A 13,305-nucleotide genomic window follows, 5' to 3' on the forward strand; every position below is an offset into this window, starting at 1 on the left:
GAAAGGGAAAGGGAAAGGGAAAGGGAAAGGGAAAGGGAAAGGGAAAGCCTGCTGTCTACTGGGACACCCAGGTCCTTCTCTGCAGAGATCCTCTCCTGCAGGTCAGCCCCTAGTGCAAAAAATGCAGTTGTGTTTTCTGTTTTGATACAGGAATTAGAGAATAGGTTTCAAGACTGCCAAAAATTCATTCACTTTTTTGTTTCTTTGTGGATCCATTTTTTATTGTCATAAATGCATTACTGGCTAATTTTCAGATGGAGCATGTAGAACCGCAATCTGAAGTCTGATCTCTTCATTAAATAAGAAAAAGTAAAAAATTAAAATAAGTTGTGTTATTTATTATATTATATGATGCATTTTCTGAGGGATGCTCAGAATCATAGAATGGCCTGGGTCAAAAAGGACCTCAAAGATCACCCGGTTACAACTCCCCTGCTGTTGGTAGGGTCACCTACTACTAGACCAGGCTTCCCAGAGTTACATCCAGCCTGGCTTTGAATGCCTCCAGGGATGGGGTATCCACAACCTCCTTAGACATGAAAGAAGAACATGATAAGAACATTATAGCAATTTCTTATTTCTGAAGTGCATGAATATAAGAGGGGATGTTTTGGTGGTTTTTTTTTTCCTTCCTTATAAAATCTAGATACTAACTCAAAGGAAATTAAATCCACAGCAGTGTATCTATTAAGGCTAAAGATACAAAAAATCTCTTCATTTTGAAACAAAGTCTGATAAACAAGGCATAATCTGACTTTCTTCTCTCATGCAGAGTTCTACTGATCAAACACAAGACGTTTGATCCTCTCTGATTGCTCATTGAATTTTGGAAAATAAAGAAATGAGGATCAAATGAGGAAGTGTTGAGGCAGGAATTGGCAACACTTATGTATAGGACATAATTTTCATAAGAATAAAAACTGTTTAAATATGTGTACTTCTATTGTTAGAAGGAAAAAACAGTCAATACAGAAAATTAATTCCAGCAAGATAATTTACTTCCAGTGAGTAAAGGAATTATTGAATTTCTAATGCTAGTTACTAATTTTTCAAAAACTTTTTTATAGATAAAAATTGTTTTGTAACTGGCCTGTAGTCTCCTCACTAGCCCTCATCTCCAAACTCACAAGCCCAACTAACACCTCTAGTGTTAGTTTGTCTCTCATCAGCCCTTCGGAAGTTCTATTACGATCTTTTGCTCAACACGTCTAAGATCAGCCTCTGTCTTCCTCCTCCATAACTCCTCTTCTCAGGTATCATATAGATGGCTGATAGTCCCATTACTTGCTAACTGCTCCAAGCCACTTTCTCACTTGAGGCTCTCACACCCAGGTTTATTTCAAAATCATGGGTTCTGCTTGCAGAATCTCTCTTCCTCTGGCTCCTGCTCTTCTTTCTCAGCACCTACAATAACATTCCTTTTACTCTTGCACTCTCAGTCTTGCTGCGACTCTATACACATAGAAATTCTATTGCAAAAATAATTTTTCCCATGCTTGATGTTGTTGCCCATCACTTATGTCTGCCAGGTTGCAAAGCCCCAAAGTGAGGCTGGCGTATCATGTTGCTGCCTACAAGGTTTGGGAATTGTCTGAAGCTGAAATGCAGCCCCTGAACAAGGGGCCATACCCAAAGGTAGAGAATGGCATTTTAAACCACTGTTTAAGGTTTCTTTAGACCTACTTCACTCCTGCGTTTCAGTCCTTATGCTTCCAAATGATGTTCTTCGCCTACATGACCTTCCATACTTGGGATGCTCTCTCTACACAAAGTCAAACCATATTCTCCTAAAAATTCCTCCTTAATTTTCTCTTGAACTTGATGAATACAGAAGCGTTTGATGGATTTTGGATTACCATCATGTCAGCGTTACTGTGTGATATGCTGACCAATATTGATTTACTTTACCTTAGTATTCTCCAGACTATCTACATTTCTGTATTATCACTTGTCCCGCATTACCAAGTCACTGGGCTAGATCTCAGCACTTTTCTATCTTTTTTGTATAGCATTAATCTGTAGAGACTTCTTCTGTGATTAGTGGTCTCAAACATATAGGGTATGTAAATAAACAATGCTTTGTTGCAAATTCTAGCAAAGAGCTCTTTGAATGAAAGCTTGAAATACAAGTAAATCATCCTCAGTGATCCAGCTCTGACTGTCAGCTTTCCCATTTCAAACAGGTAATGTTCAGACGTGGATTATATGCCTGTGATTCTTCAAAATGACACAACTGTGGAATTTTATACACCTCTTACTCCTAGTCCTACTTTTCTTCCAGATAATCATGGTGCAGTAGCTGAAAACACTGATAGCACTTGGGAAGAAAAGCTGAGACTGAATCAAGTGTCAAGTTAATACACTGGAAGAAATTCTAATGTCTACAAGGCACTGAAAATGTCATAATTGAGTACAATGAAGATGAGATTTCACTTACAGAGATTTAAGCAAAAAATTACAGATGACAAAGGATGAATTAATCAAAGATGTCACCGAAAAGGAGATTACATCAGTTGCCCTCCTGGAACTTAATAAGAAATACTACTATTTAAATACCTAGTGCCAAGGAGTGCTTTGGAGCCATTTGGAGGCTAGAGGCTGGAGTAGAGTAATGGGACAAAATGTATTTAAAAGTGTCTGTGTTCTATCAAAGTCCCATTTTACAGAAGTTCAAATCCTTGGATGCCTATCTTACATGGCCATCTTGGGGAGTCAGAAGCATGGGCATTTTTGGAAAACACTGTCTGGTTCCTACTTAAAAACTTATCCCTTTGCTAGACAACCCTCAATGGAAACCAATCTTAAGGCACTTTGGAAAAATTCTCCTTAAGTTTCTTTATGGCCTAAAAGTGTGACTGGGGAAGAAACATTACAGAGGAATACTGTGAGGATTGTTTTGCACAGCTATTCAGAGATCTGGTCACAGAAGGATATACTTGAGAACTGCCAGAAGATCTCCTGTTCACCACCTCTACTACTAGGTCTACATGATTTTTGTGCAGGCAAAGTTAGTCTGGAAGTCAAATGTCGGTGTTCCTGGCTGTGAATGGCACACAGGTCCATTGTTGGCTGCATTAACCCACTGTATTACTTCATTGATAATTCTATCTTGATGTTAATTCAGTCAGTTCACTTTAAAATTCCTTGTGGTGTGAAATCCAGATGCATGCTGTAGCAGAGCAATGCAGTAATGAGAGATCTTTAAAGGTAATTGCATACTCTACTATATTCTGGAATTACTGTCTTGGGGCTTCCCAATCATTCTGTAGTCTTTATATACAGTATTTATTATAGTATTCGGCTTAAAATAAGATGCTAATAGGTTACATAGGCTTTGATTAAGGAGCTGATGCGGATTTTAGGGGAAAATCAGGTTTGAAGATCTGGAGGATTATTAATATTTAAAGTCTTTAGATACTCTCTTGCTGGCTCATGAAAATGTCAGTGAAACACATCGTCTCACTCTGCTATTCATTTCCTTGATAGGAATTCATCCCTGAATAAAGACTAGCTAGAAACTTAGAAAAGCCTGAAATGATCTCTCGTTTTAGATTAAGGCCCTGTAGACAAATCTCCAAGAGTAAGCAACTGAGGAAACCCTTGGTAAAATGTAAATCTTCTTGCCAATGGCTGCTCTGGGTTCCCAGGCAGGCCAAGCTTCCTGGCACTATCAGGCCCTGTGGATTCTGGACATGGGGAAAGGATCATTAGCACTGCTGGGAAAGAGAGGATACCTGGGAGAGGTGAGCTGCTGCCAGACATGGAGGGGTATCTGGAAAGGCAGGGGTTTTCCTGAGGTCTGCTCTGAACATCATTTGAGAGCTTATAGCCCTCAGTTAACTTGCTTCGCTATTAGTATTAAAAGGCTTTTTACACTATCTTTATTAAAATACTTGTTTCTTGCTACTGAACATAAAATTCCTGCTGCAGGCTCTTTCTCCTGCCTTTATAAAAGGAAAAGCCCTGGGCTTTTCAAGGGGAGCTTTTTTAACTGGCTTGTGCCATAATTCCTCATTTTGCTTCTCCAGCAGCCTCAGATTCCAGGCAGAGCTGAGGCACAGAGCAGTCATCATCTGTGTCCACAGGTACCAGGAAATCATTACAGGATTTCTGACTGCCTCAGCTCCTCGCTCTTGTTGTGCCTGGGGAAGAAAATATGGCAGAAAAAGTGATGAATGTGTGCATGGCTTTGAACTGGAAAGCCAAAGGTATCCTTGCATTTGCTGCTGCCTAATTTATCACCTTCTCTTTGCACAGCAGCAAATGCACTCCTAAATGTTCACAGCTGGGCTACAGATGCACCTGGTATGGAAGGCTTAACATTTATTCAAACAAACCCAAGTTTCCACCCCCTCTTCAATACGGACATGCTTATCAGTGAGCTCAGGTAGACTTGAGCCTGAAGCACTGACCAGATAAATATCCCAGCAGAAATTGAACCATGTCCAATGACAGCTGGATATTTCTTGTTTGTATCTGCTTTTTAACCTGTTTGTGGTTTGTTCTTGGCTCAGCTGAATTATTTCGACTTTCTCTGGAGAAACACCCCTTGACAGCAGTGACATCTTGCTTGAAGGAAGATGGTGCTGAGCAGAAATCACAGCTGCTGTAGGGAATGGTATGTTACTGTGCCCAGCCACTGTTTGCAGCCAACAAGCTATTTCTGAGCAGGTTTCTAGTTTTAGACTATTGGAAACCTGTGATTATCAAAGATGTTGAGAGAAACTTTTGAATGCCCCATCCCTGGAAGTGTTTAAAGACAGGTTGGATGGGGCCTTGGGAAACATGTACTAGTGGAAGGTGTCCTTGCCCATGGCAGAGAAATTAGGTAACCTCTAAAAGTTGCTTTGAACACAACACATTCCATGATTCTACGAATTTAGCCGCTTCTGGGAGCCAAGGATACAAAATTGCCATGAAAAGATCTATGTATTTTCTAACTTCCAAATACGAAGTTACTGTGCATGCATCTAACCACTGTGTATTTCTGTGTGTGTACTGTGAGCTCTGGGAAAATGTCCAGCAATTGGAGAAAAAACTTTTCAAAGGAGGTTAAACGAGATCAAATAACCAGGCTTTGGCTCTGGACATCGAGCATGAAGAAGAGTTCCCACAGCTGAAGTAGTTTGTGTGACAAGTGTGAAGTTTGGGAGTTTGAGTCTAATTTTCATACTTTCTTACACACTTTTGAGATGAGCTGGTGTCTTTGCAAAGATTATTTTAAAACAAGTTTCCTCTATATTGGGGTTTTGTTTTTTTTTTTTATATATTTTGATAAGAATGTTCGGATCTTAGAAATTTGTGGCAGACTTTGTATGTGGTTTTATTTTTCATATAATCTCCATACTGTTGTTATGCTGCTACTGTCTGTAGATGTTGCTGACTAACTTGCTTGAAGAGTCATTTTCACTCTACAGTGCTGAACAGTTGACTGTAGCCATTATATTCTGTACGGGATAACAGGATTCATCCTGTTCTATAAAGTAGATATAAATCATTTATTGCTTGGGAGTTAAACAACGTGAAAGAAAGCAGAGATCTGGATATTTTTGTGCTTAATTCCAACATTCATGTCAACAATTTCCATTCACTTCTATTTTTATGATTTTTTTTTAAACGTTCAAAGATCAGTCTCTAGATATTGCGCTGTGTTATCCCAGAGAAATCCCCTGTGAATGGACTGCTAGAATAATTTTACTATATATTATAATTTTTAATCTTTTCAGGCTAAGGATAAAAATAAATTGATCTTATAAGAAATTTATTTAATCATTCCTATAGCATATGTCTAAAGACAAATTCCTGCATGGAACAGATGGTTCATCTCTGTTTAAATTCAGGCTTCCTCTTTATCGTGTTGATTAATTTAACCTCTAGAGCCACCTGTTTCTCTCTGCTGGATACAGAGACCTTTCTAACAGAGGTACCAAACTCAGGGTGAATGGGTCTGGATGTTGATCCTCCGTTTCTGATGACTTTACCTTACTTTACCTATGTATAAGGATAGCAGAGATCAACTGGGCAAGCTGAAACTGTCCCAGGTGCTTATCTGGGATAGCGGAGAGACTCAGTGGGCTTCCCTGCAGGAGGGGATACAAGGTTAAGGGAGAGATGTGGAGGAGACTCTAGAAAGAAGTGCTTGGAGGGTGGAGCTGGATGAAGTGCCTGCCATTGGGTGCCAAATGCCATAACTGCAACTCAATTTGTGCATGGTGAACATGGCTAAACCTGCATATTTAGGTTGGACTTATACAGTTCTGCATCAGGGAAAGGGGGTAAAATAAACAGTGCATTCAAATGGAAGGGTTTTCTCATGGGCCAGATTTCTGTGCTTTTATTAAATTTCAATTCCCTTTATCATGTTTATAATAGTAGGAAAAATGACGGTTGATGCCCTAGGCGCCCTAGGAACCTGGCAAGTTAGTGAATGCAGATAATGTGATTTTATATATTTTGGTGTTTTTAATTTTAAGTTAAGTGCTGCTGGGTTCACCCATATGTAATTAGGAAATCTTTAGCTTCATTTTAGCTTAAATTTCACATTTTACTTTGATAAATCATGAATAGTAGTCTTGAGATAGAGCAGTAGCCTTTCACTGTAGTAATGGGCTCAAGGTGAAGCTGAGCAAGAAAGTGGAAGATTTATGTAACATAAGCTGCAGAGCTCATACAGTCCAAGCCTCTAAAGGTTTATCAGTTACAGAAATAACTTTGCAAACTTTGCAGATGAGTAGCACATCAATACTGTGTACCAGATAGTGCACTTGGTAATTTGAAAGTCACAACTGCTCTCTAAAATTCTGTGCATTCACAAACTATACCTCATTAATATTTATACTAGAGTCTGATAAGACCTGCAAATATTTAAGGTTTAATTAGGAGACATTCTAATTAGGGAAATGTGTTTTTAAGTGCTATTTTGAGTTCAGCTGGTATAGACTGGGCAGAAGTTGATGTTTCTAATTATTCAGGCTGGAAAAGCACACTGATTAATGGAGAGTTTCAGGAGTGCAGTATAAATCTAGCTGATATCTTATAGACACAACAGTAGAGGAACGTCATGCACAACTGTCTTCTGAAATCTTTGTGATTAGAATTTGTGTTTTGTCATGACATCAATGTCCCAGTATTCACTGTACCCGAGAAACAGGAACCTGAAATTTTCTATTGCACTGCAGCTAATCAAAGCTAATCAAGCTTTGAAGGTATGTTTTGCAAGGTGAAGTCTAACCAGTGCAAGTCTAAGGTGCAGTTTCTAAGACCAACTTCAGATTCACTACTGCTAAGAATTGTTAAGAGACACAGATCATTGGCAAGTCTATAGTAAGGTAATAACAGTTACCTCTGTGTGGCAATCCTCCTGGTGACTTAAATTATCAGCACCGCCCTTTATGTGGTAAGAAATAACAGCATCTGTAGGAACGAGGCTTGTGGAGCTGACTGAGAAGAGAATGGCTTTAGACTTCGACATTAGAGAAATCTGAGATGAAGACTCACCATGCTAATGGTATCTTTCATGTCTAACTCTGGACACTGTAGGACATGGATTTCCCCTTTGCCTCTATACACTTCTCCTCAAATACCCAGGTCTAGAATTCAGATCCATAAAAATACAAAAGTAGTGGACTCCAATTTCATTCTCTGCTCTTTGATTAAAGCAATGGAATTTAGGGTATAAATATCTTCTGAGAATCTTGTCTGGCTCTTCTCAGATGTACTGCATGTGTTAGAAAGCACATTAGGAAAGAAGAATCGTATTCCTTCTAGTTAATTCCCTTGGTAACTATGTAGCCAAAATTACATTTACTAGATTCAATGAGAAAAATTATCTTACCCATTTTCATCACTTTGAGTTGCAATAGAGAGCTTATAAAGAGTGTTAATATCTGCAATTTTCCAGAGGCTAAACCAGAAGCAATTAGGGACCTTGTATGACACCTACTAAGTGCAAACCAGCGTATTATTGTTTCATTATTTCCTAGAGCTCCTATTTGAAACCTGGTAGAATACCCAATGAGCTGAAGAAGTTGATCATAAGAATGTAAATTTCACAGACTTCTGCCTCACACAAACTTTCCTGTTGCGAAATGAAGGTTAGACACATGCTATGAAATAAAATACTGCCACAGGTAGGAGTAGCTCTCTCAATGAAGCCCATCACAGTGGGAACTGGTGGAGACCATTATTGATTTTTTTTTTTTTAAGGTAAAAGCAGCATTAGAGGATATTTAAATGGACATTAAGGAATGAATGACTGTGATTTATTAATAATTTGTACTTTAACAGATGAGTTTGTCCCTAAAACATAGGGTAAAATAACTGAAATGCTTGCTTGAAAATTTCCAAAGCACTTCCTTTATAAAAGTCAAATGAAAGACCAGTATCCCAAATTGTACTTAGAATAAGCATACAAAAATATGTCAGTGTTAAGGGATATTCCCTCATTAACATGAGGATGACCTCTTTGACATTACAACCAGACAATGGTCACCATGCAGAAGGTTATGGCAGAAGAGGTGTGTGTGCCATGTTGCTGTCTTTTACATTGTTGCAGTGAAGGATTCTTGTTTCATTAACTGCAACGCACATTTTGTATTTAAAGGCAAGGAAATGAAGCTCCAACAAAACACTTTTTGAACACAACCACTGGTTCACCAGAAAAACACAGGACAGGGCATTTCCTCCCTTTCAGAAAAGTGCCAGGGACTCCACTTCCCATAGAGAAATGAGATGAGAGGTTTTATTTGCAAATCCTTTCTGAGCCCCATGTCATGCTTATGGTGTGGAAGAAAAGGCCTTACTGAACATCTGCAAGGCGTGACTTACAAATCAAATCCCATCGTAAACTTTGACACTGTACTGCTTCTGTAATCAGAAGCAGAGTGATTATCTGAGCTCTGTGCCTCCCACTAGTAAGCTATCTTCAGGTAAAGATGTTCTAGTAGACATCTGCATGAAGGATAGGGAACTATAAAGGAAACATACAGTTACTTGTTTTTCCATAGAAGGTTGTAATAAAATTTAGTTATCAAAAAATGTGCCATATGTATATGTGCTAAGAAATAATAGGTTTTCTGCATTCTGTAGCATTGCATTTCCTGGGTCTGAAGCCATGAGAGCCACAATTTCATCATTTGACTGAGTTAATGTAGCATATGCAGGTAACAAATGCTGCTCTCTTATGAAGACTTAACTCTTAACTTTGATGTTTTGTTGCTTTTCCTTCATCAGGTACAGGTTTCTTGGGCACAGGCAAAACTTTTTAAAGCATGAAAAAATATACTGGCAAGAAAGAACATTCTTACTGGAGGGTGAGTGCTTGCATGTTGTCAGTGGTACAGGTTTAGAGGGAACATGACACAAAGAAGGAACTTGGAATCAGTATAAGGTAATCCCTTGGAAGACTGAGGCTACTTTAGAGGTCATGCCAATATATTCACCTCCTGTAAGGCACAAGGCTGTTCATTAACCACTCTATTATTACAGAAATGGCAGTGGTGATAAGTTCTATTAATGCCCATCTACTTCCTAGATTTATGTGATTTAAACTTTCATTCCCCCACCGGAGACTCACAGGTGCCTAAAAGGTGCCATATATATTCAGCAGCCCTACAGAGTTTACATGTTTAATGCATGAAATTGCCCATGTCTGATCTCTCCTCTTTTATAATCAAGGCATAAAGTAATGATAGTAGGAGTACCCATATAGGAGAGGTGAGATCTCAGGTCCAAACCTGCCTAAGATAAATATTTAATAAGAAAGGGTCATATTTATTAATAATATCTTAATAGTACAGTCTTTAAAGGATAGAGGAACTTTAAAACAAGTCTCTCATGTAAGTCTTCAAGAAGTCAGGCTTCAGGGTCTGCACTCTTCTTCTCTATAGAACAGTTAACTTTTCCACAGCACTGATTTCACACTAGCATGGAAAGTTTTGGACTAGACCACCTGGAATACCTGGCCTCTTGGAATGTAGCTATACTGACAAAATAAATACGGACCACTAAGTGGGCTTAATTGTCAGTGTACTCCTGGTTTTGTCCAGGATCAGCCAGCACAGACCTCAGTAATATCTTGGCACAGTTTAGGTTAACACCCTTCAAAGTCATCTTCCATGGGCAGTTTGGAAGTGGTATCTCATCTTTGGAAATGTTAGACAGTGTGGCTATGACATCAGGAGTTGTGCCACACCATGTTAGGCATGTCTTCATGGGTTAAGTTACCCCTGCATTTTCTTATAGATAAGGGCAAGGTTTTGATCCTGCTGCTTTCAGACATTCCGTTCGATCCCTCATGTCTTGACTTTGTGTCATGGCATATCCTTTTCCTTCAGCTGTGTGTTGTGAATAGGGTCTCCATAGTGTGCAGATTCCTGTTGAGTTTAAAGACATGAATTCCCATAGTTTGACTCCAAGCCCTGGGAGATGCGTCCCTCCCTGCAACTTTTCCTGTTTCAGTCAGTTTTGTCATTTATTTCATTACCTGCTAGATAGGACTGATCATACCAGATACACCCATGCTTTGTCTGTGAAATAGGGACATCAGGCGGAGGGCTCATGGAGGTATGGAGATAGGCAGTGTTGAGAACTTCCATGATGAGCATGGTCATGTGTATGTGCTCTAGAATCCTGGGCATAAGAGATTACTGTGAACACACTGAATTAACATAGAATCGTGAAACATGGAACTTCCTCTTGGTTTCCTTGGTGAGAAGCACATGGATATTTGGCATGGAAGAGTCTAGTCTGTGCTTGTTGTGCAATGCAAATGTTTCTTTCTACTTCACCTCTTGCATGATTAGTACAGGCTGCTATAAATCATTCTGCATAGTCATGACATTGCAGGACTTGATCATTTTTGTAGGCCAGAGAGGGTCACTGCAGTTCAGACAGAACAGTTCTGGCCTACTAGCACAGCAGAGAACAAAGCAGACCACAGGTAAACAAACTTACCTTTTTAAAAACTGAGCCAAGGAAATAGTCTTGCAGATGCACATTGAAATCTTGACTGATGCTTAAATCTGGGAGTTCATTGGTACAATGCTGAGGTGGCTGGATGGAGTCTGTAACATCTCATTATCTTGACATAATGTCGCATTACTCTGATGCATATTCTGTTGTTAAAATGTTAAGATAACTCTTCATTATGTAAGATACTACTGGTATATTTAAACACCATAGAGTCACAAAACCTGCTCATAAAAAAAACATAATCTAAACATATGTCAAGCACTGTCAAAATTTGTACAAGATGATCAGATGGTAGCTGGTGTCATTACATTCACAAGTTTTGGACACATAATGCCATATAGCAGACTGACTGTGTCATCAAGAGGAGAGGCTGACTGTAAGTAACACTATAGGAGAAGAGAAGCAAAAGAGAACTAGATGAGTCATTTTTAGAAAAGAAAACAGGACATTTTCTGGTATACTTAAAGTTTTGCAAGCAATCTTTAAAATCTTGTAATGAAATAGTCTCCTTTTACAGTGAAAAATTAGGATTTATAGTTGATAATTATGATTTATGATCCGTAATGTCAAATAGTAAAGAAATGAGAATATTTCTGAACTCTTAATCTTTTTAGCCATTAGATTTGGGAGTTTTTGTAACACATAATATTGATTGATGTTGTTTGTCTCCGTGATGATTAAATCCTGAAATCAATTTGGAGTTACCTTGTTGCAAATTGGTTTTGTAAATAGATCAAAGAAGGATTTCAGAATGACTTTCTCCTATTTTCTGTTGTGCTTGTCCAATAATCAGAATAAAGAGGATTTTAGAAGATAAGGCTGCTTTAAAGTGGATCATTGGTAAGATGCTACACTATGTACACATCTAATAGATAACAAATGAACTGATACTGCATTTTATTTATGCTATGGGGAAAAGATCCATTTTCATCATAGATTCTACATGTAACAGAAAGACAGATCTGATTTCACTGATAGAAATTGCACTGCTTCTATCCCATGGGATTTTTTTCTATTTCTGAAGAGTTGGAATAAAAAAATAGTGATAATTGTAATTTAAAATGAAATAGGCAGCAGTAATGACATTACACAATTGGAGAGTAGTGGTTTTCCAAGCAAAAGAGCATTTAGAATTACGCAGTGGTTGTAATTATATGGATCCTTTTCCTAATGTAGTGCTCCCACTATTCTAACTTCATTATACACTGATGTGCTTAACAAATGTTGCCATTGCACACGCAAACCATCACTTTGATGCTGAGACTCATGGAACTGGCTTGAAAACTTGCCTCTCTGTGGCAAGTGATCTTAATGATCTTAAGAGGAAGGGAAAGTCCATGCCCCGATATACTTAGGAGGCCATCATTCAGTCCAAACTTTGAGGCACAGGTTGTTGCAAGCTGGGAGTGCAGTGGAGGGTGATAAACCTTTGTTTGCATTTCAGATGACAATTTTACATAAAAGGAACACCTATAAATAGTTTATGGAGGGTTAATTAATGTTACCAGCATACTACAGACATAAATAGGTAGATAAAAGCACCCCAACAGAAGGCAGTAGGTGGGGATGAGCTATTGTTTCAGACAGCTTGTTCACCTGGTGGACTTACTCCAGCTGGCTACAGCAATTTATTAAAATGTCTATTAATAATAGAGATAGATGTAAGCTAAATTTATATACTCCAGGTGAGTACAGCATTCCCAGCAGAGATTGGGATGTATGTTTGGATCATCTCAGCATGAGCTGGGTGTAAAAGTTACATTTGCTGACAGAGGTGCCAGGGCTGCTGCTGTAAAAGTGAATGGTGATCACGGGTGCATTACTGGAAGAACAGGCTGTATAGCTCAGCTATATGCACACAAAGGTCTTTCATGGCCCTTCCCTGCAGTGAGGCTGAAGAAAAGCACTGACTTTAAGTGATAATAAAACACCCACACAGTGTTTTTGTGAAGAAAAATATCATGGGCAATTCATGGAGCTGTGACAGGAAGGAATTCAGTCAATCCCTTCACCATTAATGCAAAGACCTGTTCTTCCCCCCTGTGACCCAGGCACTGCACAGGGTACGCTTCTCACTTGCTTTAGTAGGAGAGAGGGAGTGTGCACTCATCCCCAGATAATCTCCAGCTTGTTCCTCCTCTGCAGATAGGAGATAAGGATGTGTATTGCCTGAGGGTGAATACAAAACTTAAACCAGTTTTTCTGATATATGCAAGGACACTACCTCACAGGCATTTTGCAAAATGCAAGGACCATTCTTCTAATTTAATAGATAGATAGATAGATGATAGATAGATAGATAGATAGATAGATAGATAGATAGATAGATAGATA

This window comes from Lagopus leucura, unplaced genomic scaffold (assembly GCF_019238085.1).
Source record: "Lagopus leucura isolate 7727_CA_CO unplaced genomic scaffold, USGS_WTPT01 Super-Scaffold_100001, whole genome shotgun sequence".
Classification (NCBI taxonomy): Eukaryota; Metazoa; Chordata; class Aves; order Galliformes; family Phasianidae; genus Lagopus; species Lagopus leucura.